Source organism: Cupressus sempervirens, chromosome 9 (genome assembly GCF_028749045.1).
Source record: "Cupressus sempervirens isolate cs-2001-9-10 chromosome 9, ASM2874904v1, whole genome shotgun sequence".
In the NCBI taxonomy this organism is placed as follows: domain Eukaryota; kingdom Viridiplantae; phylum Streptophyta; class Pinopsida; order Cupressales; family Cupressaceae; genus Cupressus; species Cupressus sempervirens.
In genome coordinates this window covers 194285510-194299094 of record NC_143126.1, presented here as the reverse complement: position 1 = coordinate 194299094, position 13585 = coordinate 194285510, and positions in this window count along the sequence as shown.

Here is a 13585-nt window from a genome sequence, read left to right as displayed (position 1 = left end):
GGTTGGAGTCTGCCAAAATTTTGTGAATTTATTTTCTCCTTTATTATTAGGAGTTCTATTTTCTTTCTCTTGATCTATTTTCTGTTGTTTCTCAATCTCTAGTATTTATTCTATATATGTGGATTTTACTTTTCTATTTCTTTCTTTGGAGGATAGGAAATTATTTGAATCTTTTATCTTTTTATCTAATACCTCTTTTTCCTCAATGGATATTGTATTGCTATGTCTTTCTGTACTTTCTTTTTTCTTTTCATCCTTTCTTTCATGCTAATTCTAGAATTCTGTTGTCTGATGTTGCTTATGTTTTGTGTTAAATTTTTATTGCTTCTAAGGTGTTTCTTTAGTGTGTTAATTTTCTTCATTATCTGTATGATTGTTGGTAAATAGATTTGTTCTTTTTTATTTGACTCTTGAATACCCGAAGTTCTGAACAATATCTGCTTACAACAGTTGAAAAGCCATCTATTGATGAATGGAATTTTCTCTGAATTAATAGGTACAGCTCCCTATGATAGATTTTTAGTGAATTATGTTTATTCCTATCATCTAATTAGAGGTGTGTTCTTAACCTAAGAATAGTAGAGGTATAACCAAGCTAGACTTAGACAAGATCTAACTCAGGTGAATAGAATTTTTTAATAATCTATTTGGTTTTATGCATCCACACATCTTATGAATTCACAAAACTTTTCCCATGAGCTAAACTACATAAACTTAAATCTATACTTTAACTACTAAATTGATAACACTTAAAATTCCTCTCAGAATGAACAATAACAATACTTATCATGTTCATTCATTGTATTACAAACAGGAGAAGTAAAACTCTATTTCTTCCTTGTTCTAATCCAAACCATAAGAGAAAGATACAAACTTAAACTAACACTAACTAGAATAGAAAATAATCAATATAAAATACTCTCAATTGTCTCTGCAACAAGAAGTATTTCACACCAAAAATTTTGCCGACCCTTTATTCATCATTCAATTTCGTACATATAGGGTTTAAGAGATGATCGTTATAATAGAAACTTAATCAATTCATCTTCTGAGAAGGACAAATGGAAAGATGCCAATTTGTCACATTACAAAATTTACAAAATTGACAAAAATTGAAAAAGAAAGTGAAAAGGAGGCATCATTTGAATCACTTGGACTTCTTCCCCTTTTCAGCTTTCACCCTATATGCCTTGGTAGCAACTATAACTGGAACTAGTTCCTCATGACTAGGCACGTGCACATTAGTGAATCTCAATAGCCACTTTGAATTCTCTCAAGCTAGTTCCTTCATAGCATTTAAGTGATTTGGAAATTCTTCCATAGCCACGTGTACACATCCACCAAGTGTTTGCAAATCTACCACTTTGTGTTGACTACTTGAAGTCATTCCAGATAGATTACTCAAGTATTTGGAGAAGTTGTTCTTCATTACTTCTACTCCAATAAGAGCTTTCCCTTGCCCACTGGTTTGTGAATCAGTGTGTAATCCTCACATGAGTTTGAATTCTCTATCTTGAGTCTTCTTCACTTTTTCCCCTATTCCTTTGAGTCCTTCTTCAGCTTCTTGAATCATCTCCAACTTAAATTGCATACTTTGAAGCCATTCGAATAGAGGCTCAGTCCCTTTCTTCAAAATATTTACTTCAACCACCTCTTTTTCCTTCATTTGGATGATCATTTTAAGGAGGGAAATGCATTCATCACATCTTGCCTTCTCTACGGCCAAAGTGTTGCAATTAGATATGATATTATCTTTCTTAGTTTCCAATCGAAGGATAAAATTTCCAATTTGATCAATCAAAGAAATTCTATCTAAATTGAGTTTCTCAATCCATTCCTTTCCAATTTGGCCAAAATGCCTATCTTTCTAGAGTTGTGAGATAAAAGCTTGTACTTCTTCTATGGTAGGATTCTAAGTAGCAGGTACACTAGTGATGGTTGCTAATGGAATAACTAGTTGCCTGATAAACCTATTCAATTCTTCTATCTCAACCTTCATCTTAATTTTTGACAATTTTAGGCTTTCCAATTGTTCTTCTATCACCTCATTACTTGATCTCCACAAGCCCACTTTTGTATCGTGTCTAGCTTCTCCAAGATCAATCGAGTGTAGAGTGAAGTCATTAGGTGACATATCTTCAATTCTTCTTGCTTTATTCAACTTTTCTATCTCCATGGTCAAGTGCCCTATTTCTAGATCTTGTCCAAGTATCAATAGGGTCTTTTGCTTCTTAGCTTTCACCATTGCAGTACCGGAGCAAACCGCTTGAGACATAATGTCCTTCGCAAGTACACTCTCACCTTTTCTTTTCTTCTTCCTTTCTAAGGTGTCTTCTAACCACAACTCTATACCAATCACCTTAGAAGTTGTCCCAAGTGACTCTATGCTAAACATCTTCTTCTTTACTAGAGTCACTATTATTGTAGTTACAGAGAAAGGATTCTTTGGATCTTGAAAAAGAAGCCTAGATGAACTCAAGGCTTTCTCTTCCTCTTTAGTTTTCTTTGTAGCTTCATCAAATTCAGTGGACTCACTGCTACTACTCTTTTCATCCCCAATCTCCACTATCTGAATGGGGGAACCAGTTGACTTCAAAAGAGGAGTACTTGTAGATGAAACAGGGCTATGATGAGGAGATGGAATTGGAGTAACATGTGGAGATGGATTTGGAGTGGTGTGAGGAGATGAGACTAGAGTAGTAACACCAACCTTCAACTCTTTTATCTTCTTTTCTTCGGTACTAGCTTGGGCTCCAATAACTAGTAGAGGACCACCCTGGCAAGTTGGAGTTATTGAAATGTTCTTCTTCAGGGGTTGATCACCTCCTCCTACAAATTGAGCAGGTCCTTGAGTAGCTGTAGTTGTAACAATGGGTGTCGCACTCTGAGAAGAAGTAGGAGTAGCAGCAGCTAGAGAAACTTGAGTAGTCTTACTCTTACACCAGCTCTTTTTTGCTATCCACTCAACCCATTTCCTAGTCCTCTTGATGATGTGAGCCATCATAACATCAAAATATTCTTCTATATCCACATAAGGCTCAGAACTGATAGGAGTATTCCTTAGTTTAGTCAAATATGTATTACTATACATATTTTGCCCATCATCTTCTAGCCCTTCCACATCCAAGTCAATGCCATATGTCTTTACTTGATCCACTATAAATCTAGCAAAAGCCCAATCTTAGCTCTCCAACTCATCTTCACAATCTGCCCAATAATCCTCCATAGTAGTAACATGCTTGATTATGCTTCCAATTTGAAGCACATCTTTGGCATACCCATTTGGGTCAAACATAGGCCTCACCACTTCATACTCCTCTAACTTATACTTGTTCTTGAATGCCTTAAGCATGTTTTTAGCATTTGATTGAGACTCACAACTGTAGGCTCCAACTTTCATGGAGAATTCATACCCCTTCTTCCTCAAACTGGTGCTTAGCACATTCACCTAAATTGCTTGTCTCATGATCTCAATGAGCACAATCATGTCGTTCGAGTATCTGGGCAGCTTCAAGAGAAATCCATCAAAAGATGCAAGACATAACTATGAAAAGGATGAGAATTGAATGAAATAGCTACCAAACTGACTGATGGCTGCCATCACTTCTAGGTTGAATCTCCTCTCTGGGCATCCTTGGAGTTCCCTGCAAATCCTCATTGTAAATGCATCATTAACTCTGATATACTTCGCATAACTATTCTGTAACTGCAAGCATGGGTAAAACTCATAACTCTTTACATCATCTAGAAAGTTCTCTATTCTGGGAAGGCCCAACCATAATTGTAGGGAAGCTAACATACATATTAAGAAAGAAGACATGTAAAATGAATTGTAGAACTTTGTTACACTAAGGGCTCTAGATAGATGCTCCCTTACCTCATACACCCAGTCAATATACTATGTATCTGAGAAAATTATTTGCACCAAAAAGAAATAATGTTCTACAACATTAAGTGCTTCTACCTCACCTTTCAATCAATGCAAAAGGACTAGAATTTCCATGATCTCAAGCTTGAGATTAGTGCTGAAAAGGGTTTTAGGAACCTTACTCTTAGCTCCCCTAGGTTTCTAAAACCAAGATCTCATAATCTGTTTCCACCATACCATTTTCTTCAGAGAGAATTCTAACATAGCTCCTCTTACTATCAATTCAGAGAATTCTTCTCACTCTAGAATCTAGAGATAATTGACTACTACTTTCCTATCAATTGAGATTAACACCGTTTGATCAAGTAGTAAGATTTTCTTAGTATCTGGGTTGTAGTGATTGATACATTCAATGATTAGCTCTGGAGCTTGTATTACTATTGGAAATCTAGCTGCTTCTACCAATCCACTTCCTCAGAGTTTCTCCATTATGGGATGGATTGGTTCCATCCTCAGCCTTCTTTGGAAATCTTGCATGTCGAAGAAACAGAGCGAAGTGTCTGTGATATTCTACCATGTAGACTTGATTCCACCCAGTCCATCAAACCAGTGACTCTTGTTGCCATTTTGTCTGATATAGAGGTAAACTAAAATTCAACAATTACAAATAGTGCAAGGAGTAAACCTTGTAACTTTGAGAGTTTTTTAAAGCACTATTCAATACAACAACATAATAGTTCAAAAGAGAAAGCAGTAATTTGAAAATCTGTTATGTTCATCTTTATATAAAAACCCTTAATCTGTTCGTTGATTTTCACGATCCATGCCACACGAGAAAATTTAAGGATAAATCTGTTGAATTAGGAAATGTGAGGGTACTAATAGATTTTTCCCTATCCTTTCACTATTTCCATTGGCCCAATGGTAACTTTCTTTAATTACAAACTTACTTTCCCATTTTTACCCAGTTTCAGAGAAATAGAATCAGAGTACTCCTTGGAAGAAAACCCACCTGTTTGAATTCTGTTTAAAATACTTTCACATATGTAACAAATTTGCTTCCAATACTTTCCCAAAACACCTCATGATTGATTTTCCAAATAACCATGCTTGCAAGAGTGATTTTCCATTAGATGCAAAAAATTGCTTTTGAGGGTAGAAACCTCGTAGAGGAAAAGGCAATCTCCGCTTTTCTGCCTTTGTCTTTGTTTTTCCTCCTATGCCCAAATCACTTGACTTCAAGCATTTAAAAAATATGAAAATACTTTGAAAGTGAAAAAGGGACCCACTGACTTACTTTATCTTTCTGCAAATTCCTTTTCAGAAAACTAACTTGTTGGTTCGAAGTCCGTTGAGGAGAAGCTATTTCAGAGTTTTCTGCTGAATCTTATTCTGATCATCTTAGTGAATTTTGAATGATTCCTACAGTAAAAATATGGCAATAATTGAATGATCAATCCATAATACAATCCTACTCTCGTTCTTCAAGCTCACAAACTATACTCATAAATCTCTGTGGAGTTTCACCTTTAGGGTGCGAAAACCCACCAAGGAGAAGACAAAACTAGATTTTTCGCAAGTTCAAATTTCTTTATGCCCAGATCAAAATGAGTTGTGAGTGAGTTCATATGAGATAACATAATCCAAGAATCTCCATCGAGCAAGGTTCTAAGCTACCCACAAGACTCATGATAATAAGGAAACCCACTAGGTTATGTAATGTGGGAGAAGGGAGAAGATGGAAACTCGATAGAGATACTTATCACTTAAGGAGGAAAGGACCAACTGACTTGACCAGACTAGACATGATACAAGTTAAATTTCCACTTTTGCAAGATAGGTACAAGATGAAAAGTGGGGCAACAATGATGAGGCTAGTACTATTGTTGATCCTTCTGATAATCTTCAACTCTTTCATCTTTCTTGGACTTTCTAATTTCTCACTAGCCAATTCTTGTTGATCTTTATATGTTAATTCTACCACTTTCCCCAAAGCTTTCTTTGAAGTTAGCCGTGAACTTTCAAGATTGGTAGTAAATGATTAAGCAAACTTATCCTCCCTTATCGAAATGTTTCCACTATCTGCTTCTTTTTTTCCTTCTAGATCCCAAGTTTTCCTCAAGAGGTTTAAAGCATTCTTTTGGTGTTCTTTCCAATTTTTTATCCTTATCATAGGAAAGGCATCCTCAAGATCTGATGTTAATTGAATCTTTTTAAGGATTATTTTCTTTTCATAATTTAATCTAAAAATTTCTGAGATTTTACTCTCATTTCTAAAGCAATTAATTTTATATATTGTTGAGTTTGTTATACTTTTAATAGGCTTAAATTTCATTGTATTAACTTCTTAGTTTATCAATAATCTAACATTATTACAATATCAAAAGATGCATCTATCCTAATCAAATATCCCATAGAAAATCCTATTTTCTGATAATTTCTATGTGCATTAGTTTTGGAGGCATAGATTGAAGGGTTATCCAGGTTGGGATCATAAAATTTAACTTATCCTCCTTGCAATCTAGATACCATTCAAAGAATCTAACAACAAAACCTTTAAAGTAGCACCTTGGTTCATATAGGAAATCTTTTTTAACATATCCGTTCATGCAATGAATATACACTAATCTATCAGAATAGTGAGATATACTTACCTAGTGTTCACAAAAATCTTCTAGCCACTCTATAAGATTGACAATTTCTATTGTAGGCCCATTCCAAAATGCAAAAATACCTATTTTTTGACATTCCTACCATTGCTCTTCACTATTTTGATTGGTAATGATGGTGATATTTTCTTCAGGTTTAGGGGGCTTCTGTAATTGATCCTTCATTAGATGTTTTGCTGAGAAGTTTGGATTGTTTAAGACATATTTCCTTCAGTGGAGCGGGATATAGGTTACAGGAAGATGGGTAGATGGATAGTTTTTAAAAGATTTTATGACATTTGGATACGAATTTGATGGAGCTTTTGACTGCTAAAAAAACTTTGAATTTGCATATATGGTGAGGTTGAAATAATGGATTTTCTTGTCAAGCTTGTCAGTGGAGAATATAATCAGTTGAGGATAGAAAACACCTTCCTTTGCATTCAAAATTTCTTGAAGCGTGCTATTTCCTTTGCATTTTGATGCATTTTGGTGAATTCCTAATGCCATCTTTTTTTCTGGATAAATCTCTATGTTATTTTGTGAATTTAGATTGAGTGTTTCATCTAATATTGAAAATGCATTCACAGTTGTGATTGAGATAGAATTTTGGAGGGCACATACCCTAGTTTCCCCTATTTTAACTTCCTTTTTTTAGGGTTTAGGCCATACTTTTTTTTTCAAGCTTTTAGGTATGATGAAATTTGCATATTTCGTATTCCATATTACCTTTTTGCTTTTTTTCGACTTAGCACACAAAAAAACAAAAACAAATTTTATTTTTTGTTTAAAAACTGAACCCTTCAATTTTTGTTATTTCCTTCCTTTGTTGGACCTATGTGAATTTCTCCCTAGATAATCAATTACATATGCAATATTTCCAAATGAAACACCACTGGCTACCAACATCGATTAATTATGTTTCTTCAGTTATTCACCTTTATAATTTGATATCTAAGACCTTTTAGATGGCTCTGATTCTTAGAACAAAGTTACAAAGATCACAGGCTTTCCTCCACAGCATGTTTATCCCCCTAAAATGTCAATTTTAGAAATAATTTGAAAGATGTGAATGGTTCTTCTAATCTTTCTTCTTATTGTGAGCCAGTTTGTTATTTGTTGTTTGTTTAAGCCCAAGTTATAGTTATTGCACTAGCGAACTTTCATTAATGTTGCTGGATTATGAAAACTGCTTTCTATTGGAATTTTATATAATTAACTTATTTGATATGAAGGGAATTTTAAGAGAAGCTTATTTGTAAAGGTTAATTTTAACATGACTATTTTATGAATTTGGCTATTTCATGTAATATGGCTGATCAAACTAAAAATGAAGCAATTGTGCTAATCAAAACAATTGTGTTTACCAAAATATTTGCTTCACTATAAATTGATGAGCTTAAGTGGCTTTCTAATGAATGGATAATAAGGAACAACACTTAGTGAAGGGTTTGATGGTGACCTCCTAGGAAGTCTTGGTGGTTCACCTCTATGAGCATCACCTAGATCCAATTAGTACTAGGTGTTCCATTTATTCTCATGAGATATGGATTTGTGTGAATCATCACTCATGAAACATGGGTCAATGAGTTTGACTCAAAAACTACATAGTAAAATCTTGATAGCAATATCACAATTTGAGTTGTTGTTGAAAATATCTCCTAATTATAAGTTGATAAGCTTAAGGGGATTTCTAATGAATTATTTGTAAGGCACACCACTTTGTTAAGATTTTACAAATAGGTTTGCAAGAAGAGTGGGTTTAACCATGGAGAAAACTTTGCAGCTAAACATTTTCAAGTTGGAGTAGTACTAAGATGGGTGACCTCCAAGGAAGTCTCGATGCTTCAGCTCTGTGAGCATCACCTAGATCTAATGAGTACTATGTGTTCCATTTATTCTAATGAGAGATGTACTCATGTCAATCACTACTCATGAAACATGGGTAAATAAGTTTGACTCAAAAACTACAAAGTTAAGTCCTAATAGAAATATCAGAAAAATTAAGGTCAGTATAGACACTATGATCATCATTGAAGAGCCTTGACAAACATTTGATTCTGATTCCACTTCCAAACTAGGCCAGAGGTCAATTTTCCAACATCTTTGGCCACTAAAACTTGGGAAAGTTTTATGATTGAGAAATACTACTCATTACATATTTTACCTTATTCTTTACCATTTTAAAGTTTCTCCTTCAATTATTGAATAGATTCTATGTCAGTCATTAATATTCTAGGAGTATTCTTTCCTTGCATGGTGAAAAAGGTTAATTTATACTTAGCATAGAAATTGGAAATCTCTTCTGATGTTGAGCCCACTACTAGCTTATGAAAAGTAGCATTAAATAAAAATAGCTTTGTTAAAAGCCAACACCCTTTGGTAAAGAGAACCAAAAACATCCCTGACCATACAATCAAGTGAAGTAATTTATGCATTCTCACAATTTTCAAGAGTTTTACAACTACAATTATGAGGTAGTTATCCCCTTTTATTCTCCACTTGGGCCTATTTGAGTAGCCTAAGAAAAGAAATACACACATGAACATAAATAGAGAGGGACCCACTTGATGAAGGGTGCTCCCCTTAATACCATAAACCATAATAGAAAACAAAGAAACAAAAACAAATGCAAGAAAAAAATATGGACTTATTATTTGTGCCAAAAATGTGGAATTATATAATTCACAAGTACAATATGCTAACCCGCATGGGTGCCTTCACTATATTAATCTACAAGACAAATTGCAAACTATCACCTAGAGCTATCCTAGACAATATTCGGGCCTTTCTTAAATAGGCAATTTTAAGCCACCTGGGAAGGTTCTAGACAATGAAACTTAATACCTAGGGCCAACAGACACTAACAATACATATAGATTTAGCCAAATACATCTTTGACAATTATTTTAGATATTTTGGGTATCCCAACTTTTGAAGGCCATAACTTTTGAATCATTGCTTTGATTGGCTATTATAAACACTTTTTGGAAATGTTAGCTCTTTATCTATAGGCTTGGAATGGTGCAAGTGCCCTTCCCTTGAGTTTCTAGACCTCATCGAGGCAATCTAAGGCCTCCAACGGTGAGCTTGAAGCTTTTTCTACAAATTTTTCCACCAAAAATCTACAATAAGTTCCCCAATACTTAAGCTAGAGCAATGAGATTTTTATGGTAGGCTTACAACTCTAAAATGAACCTTCATGTAGAAAATGGGAACATTCCAAGCTCGTATGAAAAACTTACTAAAAATAGCAAGTTCCCATAAATAGTAACCACCCTATCTACTAGTCCTTATTAAAATAGAAAAGACTCAAAAGAATATTTTTTGGGTTATGTAAGATTGCTCTTACACCTAGGATGCTCTTGCATTAATAAAGGTATCCATCAAGATCATACACCTATAGAGAATAAGACAGAATATAGTGAGAAACTAATGACATATAATTTTTAGTGCTTTATTTCTATGCAAAATGATGGATTAAAATCTTAACCTTAAATTGCTATGCAAAATTATGGATCAAAATAGTAAACTCCCAAGCATGTTACTCTCTCCATAGATGACTTCACAAGGTAGATCAAATTATGATAAAGAAAGTATAAAAAACAACAATCAATAAATGATTAAGTAAATATTCCTTTGTATATAGTTAGCTACAAATCATAACTTAATATGGTCAAACAAAATTTGAACAAGTTAGAAGGAAGTTCAAGTCAACAAACATCTCATATAAACACTATCTTAAGAAGTCATATCAAACCATGTTCATCTAACCACAATCGTGTGATCTGTAATCTATACTTGATAACTAGACATATAATTAATATAAGTCTCATGAATATTAAAATGGGAAAGGAGATACACAAAAAACATATACACACAGAATTAAAATTTATGAAAAGTTCACGTATAGATGATAAAAAAATATTGTCATTATTCACATACAACATATAGCTATAAGTGTAAGAAGTAGTTGTAAGAGAAGATTTTCATATATACTAAATCTCCATACAGGAGATTTTAGAGATCATGGTGGACATTAAGCATAAATTTATTCTATTTGAACCAATCATTAAAGTTATAACCAATAGTCTCAATCAGGGATCCATAACTTTGTGCATACATAACAATTCTATAGTAAATTTTGGGCAATCATATTTTCCACAATCATAAATATTTTTGGCTCTATGGATAAGGATAAAATGAGATAGTCTTTATCATTATATCAAAATAAGTCATGATCAATGTACATAGAATTCTAGAGTAAGTGGGAAATAACATATTTGAGAAAATATCACCTCAATGCACATGGAGGAATAAGACCCAACACAAATATATCATATTAAATATTATCAACAAGAAATATAATAGGATCATCATAGAGAAAAGATATCAAATCCCCACAAGGAAAAGACTCAATAAGTGACATTAGATACAATAAACTTTAGTGAGAGGAAAGAAATCAAGGTATTTTTCCTTGGTTATAAAATAATTAGATAAGGGACATTACAATCAAATTGAGAAAAAAATTTAAGGACATTACAATCAAATTTTAGAGATATACTATACTTATATTTAATACAAAAATAATAATAATAACTGTTGGAATGTCTTAATGGGAAGAATGCTTCTGGGGGGGGGGGGTGAATCAGAAGTACTAGCCTTTTATTTATCTTTTAAACCCTTAATAACATATAACTAAAATTATCATGCATGCATATAAACATTAAAAAATCATGAGAAACAAACTTGCATCACACATAACACTTGAGATTTTGATGATACCCACAAAATTACTGCAGCAATTGATTTCAACCACTTCTGATGGTTTGCCCTATTAAAGGCCCACCTTGTTAAAGGCTACAACACACTGTTAAATGTGACCCTATTAAAGGATTTCTACACCCTGTTAGGAGTGTGCCTTGTTAGAGGACTTAAGAACATTCAACTTAGAATACCACCCTATTAAAGGATTTACATAAGGCTGTTAAACCTACCTAACTCAATAGGATTTCCAAATTTCTAATACAATTGTGAGAGAGTATTAGAATAATACAATTGAACTAATGCAATCTCTAATGCTGATCTTAGGCTCTTGATCTACTCTTCTATCCCTGATCTCTGCTGAATTTGATCTGCTAATTGTTTTCCTTGTTCTATTCTAATCAGCTAGATGTGTAAATGTTGTCCTTTCCTCTTAATCTTTGACACCAATGTTTTGCAACAACCTTAATAGGCTCTGATTTTCTTTCTTTCTCACAATTCCTCTCTCCTCTCTATGTTCAATGGCATCAAGACTCCCTTATAAAGATTTTTGGTCCGTCATGCATCCTTGATTCAAATGTTCCCGCTCAAACCCTTAAAATTCACCTATTGGTTGCATGCAGTTTCCAATTTTCTGATTGGTTGCATGAGTATCGCATAGGTGGTTGTGAGGATTTGATCTTATCCTTTTATCCTGTCAATGAGTCATGCATAACCATTTTACATCTTGGCTTGTGATTGTACAAATTTTATGTTGATCTTGCATTTCTCGGCACATGAAGTAATACTGATGCTCAGCATCTACTATAGTTTTTGCATTACTCGGCACCTATTAGTTTTCTGCATTACTCGAAACCTATTGATTTTTGAGTTACTCAGCACATGTTGAATTATATATAGCTCGGCATATACTATAATAAGTTGTGCTTAGCAGCAACTATAGTTTGCTTGGCACATCAAGAAATTCTACTCGGTATGTATAGTGAAAATGGTTAAGTGTGTTGACACTCATTTGTCAATCTTACTTATCTGATCAACAATCTTCCCCTTTGACATGAGTGTCAAAAACACTTAGTTAATCATTCATGATCCAGTCCTTATGTGTACATTCTTCACTTACAAAATTTCAAAAAGATATTTTAATCAACAATATACCTTATGACTCCCCCTGAGTTGATTATGCCTTATCATATCATGAATTCTAATATCTTGTGCCATTGTGCCTGATGTTCTCTATTTCTGACCTATTCTTTTCTTTTTATCCTATTATCTCCTTATCTTTCTTGCTATATGCATTTCTCCTCCTTTAATATATAATTTCTCCTCCTTTAATATATCTCCCCCTTTGAGTATTATATCCCTCATTATTTATCTCCCCCTTTTTGACACTGATGTCAAAGGGTCCTAAATGGGAATGCCATGCATGGCCAAAAATGTTGTATTTACCTCAAGGAGAATTTTGAGAGCTACATCCCAGTTATTCAATGCAATATCCAATGACTTGTGTTGGATTGCAAGCTCTGCTGCTAGTTCAACAAGTCCTTCATGTGTAGAAATATTTGGATCCTTCTTCAGGACTATTTTTGCATACATTTGCTCCTTGTGTAATACTTCCAAGTGAGGAGTGATAGAGGCTTGCATTTACATCAAATTTTATTTAACAGTAGCCTCTTCTACTGATAATGTAGCTAATTCCTTCTGAATGTGAAGCGTTTGAGAAAAATGCTTCTCACTCTATACAAGATTTGAGGGTAGTTGCATATTGGAGAGCTTAAGGTTGCTCTCAAGGCTCAAAATTTTTTGATTTATTTCTTGTGTGAACTTGGAAGAATCACACAATTTGCTATAAAGGGAAAAGATGTTCCCTAATACAATCTTTACCTTATCCAATTTCTTGGCTAGATCAACCTGTCCCAAAATAATGTTATTGGCTATCTTTTGGTTGACTTTTCCTAGAAACTTCTTCTCTAACCATTCCATGAATTTTACATTTGTATCATGGTCTTCATTATTCACTTGGTCAACTATATCAAATAGTTTCTCAAGGATTGGTCTGGTTGAATTTGGAGGTTGTAGGCTAAAGGCATCCATGAATATATCTTTGATCTCATTCATTACCTACTTGTATTTGAAGTCTTTCCTCATTGCATCTTGCCTCCTTCTTTTTTCCAATGTACTCTATATTTCATTCATCTTTTCTTCAGTTAGAGTGCTTGAATCATAATAGGGTATTTTAATTTCTTCATCAAGCTCAGGAATACCATAATGAATGGTCCTGGCTACCCTAGTAGAACTTGAGCTTGGT